Source organism: Syngnathus typhle, linkage group LG10 (genome assembly GCF_033458585.1).
Source record: "Syngnathus typhle isolate RoL2023-S1 ecotype Sweden linkage group LG10, RoL_Styp_1.0, whole genome shotgun sequence".
Lineage (NCBI taxonomy): Eukaryota > Metazoa > Chordata > Actinopteri > Syngnathiformes > Syngnathidae > Syngnathus > Syngnathus typhle.
Window position 1 is genome coordinate 3652336 of NC_083747.1, and position 17844 is coordinate 3670179.

At 41.7% G+C, this 17844-nt stretch overlaps 1 long non-coding RNA gene across 2 annotated transcripts; it reads left to right on the forward strand.

Annotated features, from left to right (window-relative positions):
• Positions 1-11125: 11125 nt before the first annotated feature.
• On the forward strand, positions 11126-17621 carry LOC133161254 (uncharacterized). 2 transcript variants are annotated; one of them, XR_009716034.1, is made up of 4 exons: positions 11126-11221; positions 15400-15594; positions 15925-16007; positions 17213-17621. It is a non-coding gene; the product is annotated as an uncharacterized LOC133161254 (long non-coding RNA). The 2 variants fall into 2 exon arrangements; XR_009716033.1 differs by having other exon boundaries at positions 15400-16007.
• The last annotated feature ends 223 nt before the right edge of the window (positions 17622-17844 follow it).

Sequence of the window (17844 nt, forward strand, 5' to 3'; positions counted from 1 at the left end):
AGAGAGACAGACAGACACAGAGGCAGAAGGGAAGAAAAGAGAGAATGTGGGAGGAGAATAGGAAATGAGATTAAAAGGCAAACGACATAGAAAGTGAGTGAGCGCCAGAGAGAGAGAGAGAGAGAAAACACTCGGGGAGTTGAGCTGAAAGAGAACGACACAAATGGGCAAGCGAGGGAAAGAGGAGGAGGATGGAGGGATGGAGGTAGCTCAGGGGGGAGAGGAAGGAGACTTGACCCAGATTGGAAGCCCAACAGCAACAGCGGCAGCAGCAGCAGCAGCAGCCGAGTGAGCCGGTGAATGTTTAATAGCTTTGACACACACACGAACACACACATGCTGTTGACTGGGACTCTTGTTGCTGGAGTTCACTTCAGACCTGTTGAATGGCGGTAATGGGGGATGCCATTATCATTATATTGCCAATAAAAAAGTCTCGGCGATATGATAATGAGATGCAATGTGAATATAATGCTCCGGGGGAAATTCTCGGCGCATTTTTTCTTTCCTGAACCGAGCGAGATGTGATTGTTAAACTAGCGGGTTATGAACGATGCTATATTCTTAAGGTTAAGTAATTCTGTTTTATTACGTCGCATTCATTCTGGCAGACAGCACAAAAGTGTGTTTTTTATATTTGTTTATGTGTTTTGCAGGAATATTTTCTTCAATACTAGTCCTATATTTTGTAATGTAAATAAGCACAAAAGCAATATAGTCACCTAGATTAAAGTTGGCAGTTTTTTTTCCCCCCCTCTTGAGGCATTCAATCTTTTTTTTTTTTCTGCCATACATATTCTGACCCAATTCCATACAATTAAACATTGCATACATTTTCTCTATTGTAACTTACAAGAAGGTAAAAACAGCGTTCAGAACACCCTAAAGGTCAAACTACTAAGTGACGTGACATCTGAAGTCCAAAATATATTCCCGTGGTTGTTAGTGGATATTAAAGACGATTGTGATTCTCTTCCCTTCTTTGAGCCTCATTTCAGAAGTCAGCACTTGTTCATGTTTTCAGTCCGAGTGAGTCACCCCTGCGTGTGCGTGTATGACTGTGTGGCTGCTATTTCAGCACTTTCCAGCTCTATTGATTCAAACCAGCCTGCAGGGGAGGAAAGCAGGCCCCCTTACAGCAACACACACGCACACAGATAAACGATGCAAAAAAATATAATGCTTCTTTCTCGTCTACATACGCTACAAAGTACCGCGAGAAAATTCACGCGTATTCTTTATGTCCACTGCATATTTATGTGATTGTGTCAGCTTCGCTAGCAGGCGTACAAACGCAGCAGGAAATTATTAGAGGATGAGCTTGAAGTGCTATAATGACTCAGTTGTGTTGTATTTAGAAAGGGAAAACAGCAACTTGTAACTTTCGCCCACACCAATTTGAAAGCAGGAGATTCATCGTTTGTGTATCTGTGCTCCTCGTCAAGGTCACCGAGTATGCAGACACACACCTAACGCCTGCATTCTCACACTTATCTGGACACACACACACACGCCAACGCTAGAGTACGCAGCAGGTGGAGGGTCAAACCCAGTGCGCCATGTCACACCTTTTTTAGTGCGGCGTACTCCTCCGCCGCTGACCTCAGCTGAAAATAGAACCAGGAAGTTATTATTTTGGGAGCTCATTTCCAACCGCAGCGGGGGCGGAACGTAATTAGCAAAACGTCTCTGTCTCTGTGACCGCCACCTACCGCCGCACGTTTGAACAATGGCGATGAAGCACTTGGCGTTTGGCGGTGATATGTAGTCTTTGTCAGCTAGTAGTGCCAAAAAGGTTTGTCCCCCTCCTCAAAAGTTCAAATAATGATCTGTTTGGAAGCCATTCTTTTTCCTCTCTTTGTCATTCAATAATGACGGACATTGATGACCATTTTCTCGGATCGATCACACGATAGAACAGAGCTACCATTTTTAGAACGATAAGGTAGGAGGTACCAACAAATACGAATAAAGTAGGGGAACTGGGCCAAATGTAGAGTCGAGTCGAGTCGAGTCGAGTCGAGTCGAGTAGAGTAGAAAGCATCAAGACTACTATGCAGTCTGAGTCTCTTCGTGTGTACTTCCAAGTCGGTGCTTAGAATAGATTACTATTATTTTAGGGAATGGATTTTGCAGTCTGGCAGCATCATTGAAAATCAATGCACAGAGTAATGGATAAACAGATTGGATCACAAATGAATGTCTGGCTGCGTGTTTGTGTGTGTTCCTAATATATGATGAGAAAGTTCTTAGTCACAGAGAAGAAAGATGCCTGCTAATCTGGAGTTTGAGCAGCTTTGGTCGGTATCTGAAATGTAAAGCGGAATAGTGTCCAAGTCAGCCAGAGTTCTTCTATTGAGCAACTTTCAATATTGGCACTAAACTGATGCGTCACCATCTTGGACAGCATGACAGTGGAAATGCGGCTAATTATTTTTCCATTTTTTTTTGCAAAACAATTAAAATCCATTTTTCACTGCCTCCCTCCCTCCCTCTCGCCACGCTGAAGAAAATATAGACCGCTTAAATTCTGTTTTTGTTATTGGATTGAGTCGCTCGCCAGAGTGATTGTCTCGCCTTTGCGAGATGTACAAAGCTCCTGATAAGATGCTGACAAGCTGTGACGGATGCTTTTATTCCTCCTCATATTACGCTGACGTGCACTTTCTCTGCAAAGTATCATGCGTCTATTGCTCAACGCAAACTCGAGCAATCGGTAAACAGACACACAATCCCGCTGCATTCAAAGTGCCAATTTGTGCAATGTGTCCCTTTTTCCTCTCTTTTTCTTTTTTTGCAGGACTCTGCCTGTGTAACGCGCACATTAGGAGATGTTTTATGGAGCCCACTGGGCCTCTTTCTCTTTACAGCTCATAACTTCACTGTCTGGCAATATTATTATTTTTTTTTTTTTGCGACTCTAACAAATACCGGCAAAGTTTAAAAGAAAATACTGTATTGATGGATAAGTAGCTGACACTCCAGGCCACTAGAGGGCAGGATATTACTAGAGAATTCCAAAATCCATGCTATCTGTCACTAAAGAAGTGAGCAATTCATGATAATATACAATAATAATAATAATAATATTAATTTGAAATAAATATTATAAATAATCAATCAATAAATAAATAAAATAAAACAATTCAATCAACAAGCAAGTGTCTGATTTTGTGTCTGATTAAATAAAATACATTTTGGGTAAAATATTGAATTTTTTATTGATTTACTGCAACTCTACCTGGAAAGAAAACTTGTTGTCTCCATTGCATCAAATAAATGGCCTCAAGACAACACATGCACGCACATCTCGATGCCGGAAGCTCTCCTTATTGCCTCCGGGCTTCCTGTTCTGCTTGTCACCGCTCATCTCTTTTATATTTGATAGCGTTACTACCTTCCTGATGCATATTTTAAGAAGTTCAAACTCCTGCCATGTATATTCCTCACCGACTCGCTGTCTGCCACACACCCCACATCCCTTGTCTCTTTCCCTTTCCTCCATCCTTGTCATATTGCCGTGTTTATGGAGTTTAAATATGTCTACCTGGAGAGACGTTGGATCTCCTTGCACTCTTCTCCCGCCACCTGTGTCTCTTCTTAGCGACAGATGATTCAGAAGAGACGGGAGAGCCTGTCTCCATCTTTACGTGTGTGTGTTTGTGTGTTACAAATGTGTTGGTATTTTTACCCGCATTTGTGTTCTTGCTAATTTGATTAATGGGGGGAAGCAAGTTAAGCAAGTGGTAATGACAAGCAAGAAGCCTGCTGTTGTAGCCAGTGGGCTTCTTCTGCTGATTACTATCATCATGAAAATAAACCCATGGAGCTGTGGTGTTATGCGGTCAGTGATGCATATCCTTACAGTGTGTGTGTGTACGTGTGTGTGTGTTGCAGTCTCTAATCTTTAATAGCTCCCAAAGAATGACAATATGCACTGCGCAGACCTGACAAAAATCCCGCCATGAAAGAGTGACAGTAAACAAGCTCTCCATCTTGAGATCTCAAAATGTCACCGCACAGATGTGATGCTGCTTTTGCCAATTTTTTTTTTCTCCCCTTAAAATGGTGACGGAGTTATCACTGTTATCGGACGACAAACTGTGTCACGGGATGTTTTTTTTTTTTCCCCCCCTCCCAATATCCTCAGGCTCACTGATGCTCCATTTTCAGTTAACTCTGCTGAAAGATGAAGAAAGGATAGATTATTTTTTCATCAAGGTGGACTTGCTTGAGTTTCTGCAGCCTGTTGTCTTGAAATACCAAAATATATCATAATTTGGGTGGCAAAATATTTTGCATTTTAATATACCTATGTTGTGTTTCTGTGCGTTATAGCAGGTTCACAGTATTTTTTTAGCCAATCCTGTCCATAATAAGGCTTGGTTGCTAAGCAACCAAACAGGAAGTAGCCTGGTGCTTTCTCCAGCTGCAGAACGGCAACATGCGTTCGTTTCCGCGACAAGTTAAATGTCCTGAACATTTAATCTGGGAGTGCATGTCAACACGTACCTTGACAGGTGCTTCTGTTTTGGTTAGCAAATGGCTTCAAACATCTATTTAAGGGAGTGGTTTTCCTTCAATTCTAAATCGTCATACCTCACCACTGGATGTCTCCTGCCGAACCGTCAACATATGACATCATTTGAAGAAATGTTCGATTCGCCGTCATTCACCTCCCCGCTAATCTAATCAATAACAGGTGCCTGCATTCAAACTGTTGCTGAGCACTCTGCATGTATAACCTACTTAAGCAGTTTCATTGGCGGCGGACTCCAATTCTGACGAGTTCCACAATAAGCTCCTCCGCTCCCCTATCGGCTTTCTGCTCAGCATTTGTGTTCACGGGCGCCGGCGTGCACGCGTGCTACGTCCAAAAGGCAGCCATGAAAGCTGACAAGCAGGGATGCGAATAAACACTCGCGCACGCAGTCACACGTCGGCGCGCAAATACACACACACACACGTGCAGTTGGAATGCAACTGGGAGGCTGCTCCCTTGTCTTGCCTGGAGAGGGAAAAGCTTATTATGGAGCCTTATTGAAGGCTTCAAAGAGTTTAAATTAGGGTGGAGCGGAGGGATTAGAAGACAAGCAAGAGAAAGAGGAGGAAAGTGAGAAGAAAGAAAGGAGGCAGACGGAGCGAAGGAGGAAAGCGGTATGGATGAGGAAAAGAGGCCATGAGATGAGAGAAGAATGTGGAGGGCAGAGGAGGAGGACACAAAAAAGGGTTTGCTGGCTCAAATTGATCTGTGACTCGACCGCATTTGAAGGCTTCTCAGTGGTTAGTAAGCAAGTGGGAGGCGACACTTGTGGAGGAGAGACTTGAAATGAAACCAAAACAAAAAATGTTTTAGCCCCACAAATTCTTCACAAAAATCCTAATTACCATTCTGCAGGGGATGGGGGGAAAATGTGAATAAGAATTCCTGGGGAAAAAAATAAATACAAATAATAAATAAATACAAATAATAAATAAAAATAAATGCAAATAATAAATAAATCATAAATAAATCAATTCAAAAATTGCAATGAATAAATAAATAATTTCCCAATTATCTGGCTTGACACCTAGCGGGGTCTAAGTATATTTTGGGGGGGATCAGTGCCCCCGTACCCCCCCCCTAGTTCCGTCAGTGGGAAGGTGTTTACCTCACAGTGTCTACTTTTCAGCTTTCTTCAACCAAGTCTGTATTATTAATCCCCAAGACCAAGATGAAACAACCTTTACGCTCTGTTGTACTTCGATCAACACTGACCTTTCCCACATATAGCCAACATGTTTAAAAAGGCTTTGGAGCAGTGTCGGAATCCATCTTTTTTTTTTTCTTTAATTAATACAACTTTTGTAAATAAAACCGAGAACTGTGAGTTGGTTGTTTATCTTTTCAAACCAAATAGGGCACTGACAAAATGTTGATTGCAGAACTTAGAGGAAATAACATCCAATTTGCTCCTAACCTGACTGAACTGAAAACACTGTCGATTATGCACATTATTCATTTTTATGGAAATTCAGCGTCCTTGTTTGGGTTTTGTATCCAGATGAGCTGTGTTTTGTAATAGCACCAACTGCCTTGAACCAGAAAATGGGCGCAAAGCCTTGGAAGATTTCCTTATTCCTGGCACTGTACATTTAATTGATTTGTTTTAAATAAAGAAGAAAAAAATCCAGTTGCCAATTTGTGCTGATTGTTTCATGTGGGGGCCTGTGTGTGCTCTATGAGGACTTGGCAGCACACATCACTTGTCTTATCAGTGTCCCTGTTGGCCAGATGCATCACATTGTTATGAAACAGGATTGGCAATCAGCTCAGGGAGGAACAGAAATAGCAACTTGACTAGGAGGATGTTTGCAAAAGTAAAACATCATTGATGATGAGGTTTTGATTCATTTATCATACATGTGCTGATGCTTGTTGTTTTAACTTAATCATTGACCTGTAGAGAGTCCACATTTTCCATCCTAGTGCCTCGAGTAGCCTCATTTCCACATCGCTGAATATTAAACATTGATGTGATGGTATTGTAAAAGTTGCAATTTAAAATGTTCACAGTGAGTGACCCCGAAAAACTTGTGACTAACAACGCAAATTATAACGCGGACTTTGGAGGAACTTGCTGAGAGTACAGTAAATGATTTTCAGCTCTTTTAAAATGTTCCAGTCCTGTTTTAACATTGCAATACTGCTGGTTGATTTTTTTTTTTTTTTTTTTAGCTTTCAGTCGCTCAGCTTGACTCCTGTCAGACTTTGCATCTTGAGTTCCCAGCCTCACGATTGCTTCCCCATAACGGCGCAGAGGCCCTTTTCAGCCTATTTCTGGGATGATAAAGAATTCTTATCCACATTTTGATGATGCGGTGTGACATAAAGGTGATCTACACATCTCAGGCTGTTTGATTGAGAAGAATTTTGAGGAAAAAGGAAGACTGAGAAACAAAAAAAGTTGGGTACTAGCAAAAAAAACCTCCCAATAAGTTCGTGTCACTTCTCACACTGCACATGAGGACCTCCAGTTTCAGTCTGTCACATCCACATTTAAATCAGACTGCTGCAGTGGGACGATTTCATTGCATGGTAGGAGGGGGGGGGGGGATTAGAGGGGGGTTACCGAGGGAAAGATGGGGGGGGAAATAAGGAAAGGAGGAATGGAGGGGGAAGGCACAGGATAAGCAAGATGGAAGAGAGAAGACACCAAGGAACAGGACTAGTTTTTCTTGCCAGACACACTCAGCACAATCAAGTGTTGTTGTTTCACCATCAGACCGGTCCCCATGACAACTGTCCTGGATTCTGATTTGTGCCATCTCTTAAAACAACACACATCGACAATAAAGCAACTCCAAATCAGACATGGCATAAAACAGAGCAGTCCAAATCAAACGTGTCACATTCATAACACTGCGAGTAGATTTCCACTAGCCCGAAGCTGAAAAAATTCCACTTCATGGTTTCTGATTGTACGTGTTAAATTGGTGATTCTTAGAGAATAAAATAACACAGGAACCCGACTCGCCGTGTGTTCTGCCAAGTTCTCCTCACTCTGATTCCGTCTTACACTTAACACGTTTGTCTCCAACATAGTTGCAATATCCCCCGAAAGAAAATAACACAGACGCTACAGTCTGTCTATAGCCTCCAGCTATAATAGAGATCTAATATAATAATATTAGAAATGATGCCACTGCAAACTCCAATAACAACAATTTCGGTTCTTGTATGAGTTTTTTTTTTTTTGTAAATTCTTCCTAGTGACACATCCTAGAGACAGCAAGTGCCATGCATGATGCACATTCCATTCAGGTGATATCTCCTCCTTCATGATATGTGACATTTGCATTGTCTATGTGCGTTTGTACACTATGAGCGTGCGTAGGTGTCTGTCACATCCAACAAGCTTGCGCGTGGACTGGCCCCCCCCCTCTCAACTCGCCCGTGTCTGCCGCTCGCTCTCCGACTCTCTAACCAGTGGTGACGGCTGTTCTTTTTAAAGCGAAGCCGATCGCGATGCAGGCGGGAGTGGCGCTTAATTATGGATGGCCTGTTTATCCTCCCAGGAGCACCCAGGGAGGGAAAACATCCATTCCAACTTGGCCCTGTGACGCCTTCACGGAGCTGATACAGTATGACGAGAGTTCCCGCTCTTAACGCTGCCTGCTAACACCTCAAAGCAGGAGACCCATTGAGCATGGCTAATGCTACAAGGACGTTGGCACATCAACATGAACACAATTCCAACCGGAGTCAGTTCATTGCTAATGATGTTTGCAACTAGTAGACAGAACTGATACCCATAAAAAAGCACCAATACTGGACAACTGATACTATTTCATCAGCCTGACCAATAGACTTTATCAAGAAGCAATCCCTATCCACCAGACGATGTTAATCTTGCGACTCTTATTTTTTTTCTTTGCCTCTAATCAATGCACAACTTTTACATTATAAAGTGGACCTGAATTTATTGATTTATTTCTGTATTTATTTATTGAAAATATTGATTTATTTAACTATTTATTGATTTGTTTATTTATTTATCAATGACCTCGTTAGCAAACAAAAGTGGTTATATCATATCTTTTCTGCATTTATTTCGAAACTTTAAGAATGGGTCAATTTGACCCGCATAGAAAAAGGAGAATTGAATTGCAGAAAGAGCAGCGACAATGCTGCTGTCTTGCATCTCCAGCTGCCATTCAACCACTTGGCATTAAATAACGTGTCACAGAGTGCTTTAAAAAAAAAGAAAAAAAGAAAAAAGAAAGAGAAATCTTGCTTTGCCTTCTGAGAGAAATGTGTTTCCTGAGAGTGCCTATCACGTCCACAAAAGCCCAAACCAATCAAGTCAGTCCTCTGACGACTGAGGCTCAATTAGCTTTTTCCTGATTGGCTCTGGAGGTAAGAAAAGAGCTGAAATGGCCCCAGTGGGAGGTTAGAAGACGGCACTTTTCAACTTCTTTATATGTTTCTGTTAATGTCCTGAAACTCTTCAATGCGTACGAGTGTGTATGCGGCGAGAGCTTCTGTGAAGTTTTTAATTAGCAAATGCTGTGACACATTGTGGCAATGTGTGGTAGACAGAAAGCAGATGTTTATTGTTTTTAATAGTTTAATGGCGGGGATCTCCGTCGGTGCTGCACGTTGCCTACTGTGTTTGCGCTCTCAACTACACAAATGACGCATCTCCTTGCTTTTGCTCTCCACTGTGCCTAAGACACTTGAATTCATGTCCTTCTGCATACGACTTGAACTTATACACCACTAATTGCCTCGAGAAGATGCTATCGTATACTTGATTATACTGGTCATATTTCTTTACAGGCAGTGGCCAGTAAAGTGCAATTAAGCACAGCTAGCTGCCGCAGAATTATGAAAATAGTTGAACAAATCACGTTGGTGAACGTAAAACTTCTAACCGCTCGTTGGTGTATTCATCGTAACCAACTCGGTGTAAAATAGCGTTAGAGTGTCCATCTTGCATCTTTTTGCTTTACGTTTTGCGGAAGTACCGCGGAAATGTTCAGCGCTATGCTAGCTAGCACGACACCAATCTACGAACATTGGCTGGGAAGCTAATTTGACGAAACTGTCGTTTCATGATGAAAATAGTTTTTCTCCCCAGGTAGTTGTAATTCTTTCCACATCTCAAAAAATAAATACCTTAGCTTAATTAAAGTTTGTATACAAGTGTGTATTGTTTTTCTTTCGCTGATATTTGCCCAAAATTAGCCTTCAACTCACCATTTAAAGGCCGTTTAAAAAAAGCAATATATAATGAGAACATACTCCATCATCAGACAACAAATTATTTTGTTTGGGGCAGGTCATTTTGTATGTCGTTTTTACTTTGTCCTATTTGCAACAAGAGTTAGCAAAACACACACACACACGCACACCTTTAGGACACAGGAAGAAGAGCAGGATGTGGCTACAGGCGTTGGCCGGTCACTCTATAACAGCAGAACCACGGTAAGTTTGCCCACAATGCGCACACACAGACACACACACGCACATGGATTGTGTTGCCATAGCGCCTAGGGAGTTACACCAGTAGTGAAAGGACACTGGGAAGGACTGCACACACACAATCAGACACACACACGCACACACAGTTTCTCGCATACAGTACATTCATACACAGGGGAGCAGGATAAAAATACAGTGCTGACAAGTCAATTAATCAGATGTGAAGGTGCTGAGCAGAACAATCCTTTACAAGGCCGCACTTCAACACACACCGAGTGTGTACGCGGTTGAGAGGGACTCTGGTTTTAGTCGCACGCGCCATAAATTGTTGATTGAAAAAACATTTGAAAGTATATTTTATTGTGGTGTTGAAAGGGCGCTGAAAATGCGATCATAAATACCAAGTGCTCACGTGATGTCGTTGGCATGTGAAATTAATGAAATGTACACAATAAAGCAATTTTATTTTGCGTAGACTGACAGTTTATTATTATTATTATTATTCCGTTTGGTTTAAGGAGTACATTTTCACGAGGAAAGTTAACGACCACACAAACGGTGATCAATCATTTATTGAATTTTTCAAGTTCTCGATTACAGGCAAAAACAATGTAACCTGAGGCTTTTGGGGCTATAATTTCTCAAATTCCTTATAAATTGGGTCTGTTTACTGAAAGCATGAAGAAAATGCAGACTTATTTCAATATATTATTTAAGTATAATCCTCTTTGTGTTAACTTTGTGTAAAGAAATAAATAGCTTGAAGCAAGCACATGCCATTTATTTTTTTGGTTGAAGAACTGCCTGCTATCAGGCCAATATCGGATGTCGTAGTATCGGAGCATCTTTTTGAGTCAGAGTATAGGCCAGCCATATCTGTATCGTCTCAAGTTTGTGAACAAATGCACAATATATGTCTAACCCAAGTATTGGATGTCATTTTGAAGGATAATAAAGGTATTTATTTTGCAAAATTAAATATACGATTTCCTAATGATTAATTCAAACAAGTCTTAATTGATGCAGTATTACAGAGCTAAATTCTGCAACTGGTGGTATGTACCTTTTAGTTCATAGGTCATCGAACGTAACCGTGCTACAAACTGATGATTAAACAATAATAAAGTGCACTTAAGCGACACCAAGTGATTGCACCGAGTCAGTGTTTAGTCTTTGGTCTCCTGAGCACTTTTAAGAGCAGTCCAGGAGCTGGAATGACAGAGCTGTGTGCACTCCTTTGGGAAGAGCTGTCAGGTCAGTGGATCATTGCTACACTGACACACAAACACACGCACACACATGCATGCATGGTGAGACAATACACTGCTACTAAAATATGCGGTGCTTTTGCATGTGCACACAGTGTCAAACTCTCAGACAGTTGAGTGTTGACACACTGGTGTCGCTTCGGTACTGCTATTCATTATGGATCCTTTGCAGTGCATTGACACACAAATACAAACACTGCTAAAGTACTTCTTTGCATCTACTCAGCTGGATTAGAAGTGACACTGTATTTCAATAACATGAGAGAGAGAGAGAGAGAGAAAGTGAGAGACGATCTACAGTATGGGTCGTAACACTAGGCTGCGCACAACTGCAAGGAGAGAACAGCTTTTTACCATTTGATGGATGCTTCCTAATCCTGTTTGTTGCAGCATATTTGATGTGGACACTTTTCGCACGTTGGGTCCCCACACGACAACAGCGCTAATATGTTTTAAATTGGCTTGGGCCCTGGGGTAGGAAACTAGACTTGCACTGTTTGTTTGGGTTGGGGTGTGACAAAAGAACTATTTTGTGATAGAGGACTTTCGACCACACATCATATTGAATTCACGCATTTATGGCTAAAATGTTTACGGAAATGGAGGGGGGGGGGGGGGGAAACTTTATATATCAAATATTAAATATTACATAAATATAAATATTTAAAAATATATATATTTATAAACATGTTTAATCAAATACAATTATATATATATATATAATATATATATAATATGTTCAGAAAATTTTGAAAATTTGTGAAAATTAAATTTCAATATTCCAAGAAATAAATTCCAAGAAGTCCAGCTTTAAACGTAAACGCAGTTTGCTAGAGACCACCGAGACGAGCAAACAATCGGACAGGTTGGTACGACCTTTTCTGATGCCCTTTCATATCATCCGGGGAACATAGTTGTTTACGAACAAACAGAAAGCGTTCAGACTTGTTTACCAATTAAACAGTAGTGACAGATGTGTTTACAATCAACAAACGCTGCCATCCTCTGATGAGTTTAATATTCATATACCTGCTCTCCCTGGGGGGGAAAAAAATGTGTAGAGCAGCAAACTCACTTTGAATACTATGAGTATTATATATATATATTATTATACAAAATGAGTCTGGATTAGAAGACAATAGAGTCAATAATGTCATTTTTAGTCAAATGAAGAAGCGGTGAGGATAATCTCCTTCGTGTTCATCTTTAATTGTTAATTAGTTAATTTTCAGACACTTCAACAGAGCGCGCATGTCATTCTCATTGCATCGTTAATCAAAAATTGTGCATAAACAATGATCACACTCGCGGTGACACGCTAACAAAGACTACAACGTAGAGCGAGAGCATTCCCATTTTAAATGCAACGCCTCGTCTGTCTGTCACGGGCGCGTGTTTATGTGCGTGTGAGTAATTCAGTGTTGGCGCGCCGACTAAAGCGTGTTTGTCAGTTGCCGTTGTTTTTGTGTTGTTTTGTTTCGGCAGCAAACGCCTCAACGGGCTGTCTGTCTCTTTGGATGGAGCTTGGCATGACAAATTGACAGCTTCGCACACGCATAGAAATACTATATGAACCGCCGCCTGCGTGCTCGACATGCAGGTGGAGTGTTTAACAGACTGAGTGACAGTTTACTTTCAGAGGCGTGCACTTGATGCTCGAGGATGGAAAAAAAAAGAGAGTCCACTTTTGATACTGAACACGCGCACGCATGCCTGCGTCCAATGTTGCATTCAATGACGGAGCCGCTGCGAGTGTTGGGTAAACAAAAAAAAAATGAGCAAAGGGAGGTCACGGGACCGCAGCGGTTTGAGATGTGGATTCATCATGAAATAAACATACACTACATTGCCGAGCTTTGTCTAGACGTTCGTGTGGGCGCTTTGTGTTTTTCCGGTTTTTGTGCATGTGATGGGAATATTTGCAGAAGCATGTCTGGCTTCATTACCACGAGATGCTCTGTGCCTCCTTTAAGTTTCTTCTCATTAGGCTAAATATGATACACTGAGGCCTTGACTCATAACATCTCAAACCAGCTTTCTTAAAAAGAAAAAAAAAAAAAAATCTGTAGCATGTTTTAAATAGCAGTCACTTTATAAAATAAAAACAATAAAAATAAATAATAAATTAAATTGCTGAATGTTGGTGGACCATGATTTCCTGTACATAAACAAAATGCGTTGTGCTGCTCCTTATGGTGTGCACACCTTGGCCACCAGGAGGCGTTATAATACATCCAAAAACAGAAGAGGAAGTTTTTCAGAGGATAAAGAATATACGTATGCGTGTAAGTTTTGGTGCATGTGTTTTGCTTGAGTTTAAATATAAGTTGTTTTTCAGATTTATAATTACTGCATACGTGGAGTGGCGTGAATGACGCTTTTGCAAAGTAGCACAATCTCCGGATTGACCAGCCAAGTCTTTCAAAAGAGGAATAACCAAAACAGTTTCAGATCCTCCAAAGCCATTAAAACACAGCAACTCTAACCCGGCACATGATTGGATTGATTGTCATAGGAAAAGCATTTATCCCAAATTAATAGTTGGCGTTAAAAAAAAAAAAAAAGAAAATATAAAAAATGCAGCTTTGATCATGACTTTAATTTTAAAGCAGATCATTTGAATGGAATCGGGAACTCCAGGGGCAGAAAAGCGGTTAATTAAGATCAATAGAACCGGCAACATGTTCCAGTTTGTGAGCACGGAAAACACCGCAGTATCATTTCAATGAGCGAGGAAGAAGAAAACCCAATGGCTTTTTTTTTGCGGGCCCACACTGATGCTTTCTCTCAAGCTTTATGTGACGGTAGGTGGTCGACCTAATCCAATCTTTAGCGCGATGGCACACACTGGACTTTTTTGTTTGGAAGGAAGGAATTAAATACATTTGAAATCGTAGAACAAAAAGCCCACGTGGAGTAGAGAGCAGCGTGGTGGAATGGATAGCGGTAATTTCTTTTTTTTTATTGGGGCTGGATTAGTACGGAAGACGTCTCACGGTAATGGATAGTTTTCTTTCAATTTATTTCTTTAGGTTTTGTTATCATTAGGAACAAAGTGAACTAGAGTTTACCCCAGTTGACAAATTACCACTTGTTTATCACAGATAACTCAAATTTACAAATACAGTTTTGATATGTAGCCGACTTAAACGTCCCCCCCCCCCACATTCGAAATGGATGGCTGACTTCCCATTTTTCTACCGCACAAAACCAAGTGACCATGAACACCGGTGACAAGGCCTCGAAAATAAAACATCAGCACCGGAGAGCCGAGGTCTGAAAAGGTTCAGACAACAAAAACAATTGGATTCTCACAGCTGCCGACGCATTTACATTAGCTTGTCAAAAAAAAAGAAAAAAAGCCCGGCGCAACACGTCCTGACCTCCCGACGTGCCTTGCACACCGACCGCTCTTGCCTTGCCGACCTTGGATGAGAGAAGAAGAGCAAAGAGAAGAGCTGACTTGGAGCTTTTCTCTTGCTCTGCTGTGTCGTCTAGTGTTACAGAGGAAGGAGGATGGCGACCCGACCTTCAACCCGCACTCACGTCTGTCCCACCTTGGATGAAGGTTTCTCCAGGCTAGATGTCGTTTCCACTCTGCTTGGTTTCTCCCCCCCGTCTTTATTCCATCCCCCTTTTTTTTCCACCTCCTCAGGCTACGTATCACATACATTACCCTGCTTCTCCTCTAAACACACTTGCTCTCATCAACCCCCCCCCCCCCTCCCTTCCTCCATATGACCGCTTACCCTCCACGGTACTTTTTTTGCCTTCTCTGGCTCCTTCTCCTTCCAGCTTGTCCTCTATCTCACTCGCCCCCTCCCCCCCTCACTCGTTCCCAGTCCCAGGGCTCGTTTAACAATGTCCACATTCACCTTACATGATCCTCAGAGACGAGCCAATAAAGGTAACAGTACGCGCAAACCGTCGCAGGCTCGTATAAGATTGAATATTCACGGGATCCGCGGCTTTGGGAGATTAATAAGCGAGAGTAACAGACACACAGCGATGCGCACATATGGCGAAATGATTCATTTTTTACTTTATTGCAGGACTGTCGTGTTTCCCTGCAGATAAATTGTTATTCAAGCTGTTGGTCTCCAACAGTCACCAACTTTTCCCTTCACTCTCCTAATTCCTTTTTTGGGGTCTGTTTGTTTACAGATCTGTCGCAGCCATTTTTTTTTTCTTCTCTTCCCACTCTCCCGACTCTCACTCCGGCTGCTTTGAAGTCGGCTCATACCTGCTGTCACGTACCACCTGTTTCGTTCCCAGCCGGTCAGCGCCGGATTAAATGGACGCGGGACGGAGCTGAACTGAGCGGGACCGGCCTGGAGAGATGATGAAAATCTTATTGACGTGATTATTCTGTTTGGGTTCCTGGGGTGCGGAGAAACTGGATTCATGGGTTATAGGGGTAACTTTGGGTTCAGCTTCAGACTTTGTTAATAATAATAATAATAAAATAATAAATCTTGTTATGCCATATTTTGCTATGAGCCACATTTAAAATCATTTAATTACCTAAAAAATTGACAATGCACCTTATAATGCTCGGTTCTGATTCACCCTGACAGATAGTCATAATGAGAAAAAGTATATTTACAGAGATCTATCTATGATGCATAATATGTTTGATATATGATATAATGAATTCACATACAACTTTTTGTGTGTCCGTGTTCACAGGTTATTCTTTAAAAGTTCGCATCATCATTCATCCTATCTGACATCATTCGACTTCTCCTGCTTCCTCTGATCCAAAGCAATAGGTGAGTTGAAAGGTTAGTTCCTCCGTTGACCGGGACAACTCAAGAATCCTGAGCAGAAGCCATGAACATTGCAACACACTCAAGTAAAGGCCGGTGTGTGGATGTGTGTTTCCTCCCAGGTGATGGGGAGAAAGTGAGAAACTTGTTTGATCCTTAGAACAAAGCGAGATGGGGATGGAAGCGAAGGGAGCCAGCAGGAGAGCGGAGAAGAGAAAAAAGGGAAGAGCGTGATGGTTAGCTGAAAGATGGGCGAGAGACAGACAAGACACAGCGAGCGAGTGAGCAAAAGAGCGACGGAGATGGGTTGAGGGGGGATCAGGCCTTATGAGAAGAGCTTTGTTGAAGTGGCTGCGAAGATCACCCGTGGCTTTGTCAAACCAAGCGAGAAGGAAAGGAACAATCTGTGCCGTTAACTGGTGCCTGCAACGCGTGGCTTCTTTTTAGACCGCCGTTTGTTTTCAAAACAGACCTGCTAGCTCGTCTGTCCTTGAATAATCAGCCCATTAGACGAAGAGGCTTATGCAAACTAAGCCCTGGTTCCACAAGCGGAATGTTTGTCGTCCATCCTTGCGCTCAACTTTAGCTTCCGTAAGTGTATTCACAAAGTCACATTATTATTTTGTCCTGAACAATGTGACAAAAAGCTGACAACAGCATATCGTTTTGGAAGACGGGATTGAATTAATTCACTTAGATTGTACCGAGTAAGAAACGGTGATAGACGTTAATGCAGCAAAATATAAGCTAGGCTGTCTGCCGCCCCGAAGATAATTACAGGACACGGGTGCATTATGTTGTTTTTATAGAATGGAAATGCAACATATGCATAGCGCACGGTGGAGAGGAGGACTTATGGTGCATTCGAGACTATGGGGGAGTCCCACTATCCCCACTCGGAGTTCACGAGGGCAAATGAAAACAAAAAACATGGCTGACAAACGCCACTTTTTAAATACAGAGAAGATAAAGGGATCTTAGCTGCAAAGCAGGTTGTGTTAAATGAGTATAGCAATATAATTCAATATAATGTATGAAGTCTTAGTGTATCCCACTCTGGTATGATTTAATTTCAAAATGCATGTCCTCACGGGCCGTGGATGGGCCACGGGTTGTAGTTTTCCCACCCTTGCCTTTTTGTACTCTAAGACCCCATCTTTGTTTCTATTTCCAAAGCTTGTAATTGCAAATTGCTTATCTTTTTTCAGAGGCGACTGACTACAAACTGTCCACCTGCAGGCCTCCTATGCGGAATAAGCAGTTTGGATAATGGATGGATGCGTACTTGCATAATAATGAATGTATCACACAACTATTATTCGCAGTTGTCATCAATCATGCCGCGTGACGACCGCGTTGGATTCTTTCATTCCCGCAACACAGTGCGCATGACATTTTACTGATGCAAGTGAAATCATTTTACACGGAGGTCTGCGATCAGCAGGTCCCGCTGTGAAAAGCTCTCCAAAAGTGCTGAAACAAATAAAAGGAGGCAGCCGGAGGAGACGAGAAGGCGGGAAAGCGAAGGAATCGGAAAGCTCGAGGTCGAAGCGGCGAGCTAAAAACAATCTTTAATCTTTGTAAAGCGCAATTACATTGGTCTTCTTGAACCTGCTGTCTGGATTTTTTCTAAACATCACAGGCTGTTTATGTGACTCGGAAACCTTTTTTTTAATGGTATCATCAAATGTTGATTGAATTCTTAGCTAGCAAAGAATTTTAGTCCAGTGATGATCATAAAAAAAAGTCCAATTTGAGTTTGGTGATTTTCTCAAACTTGTTGCTCTAAAAGAAAAATTTCCAAAGTAGCTGACATTCAACACCAGACATATACGAAATG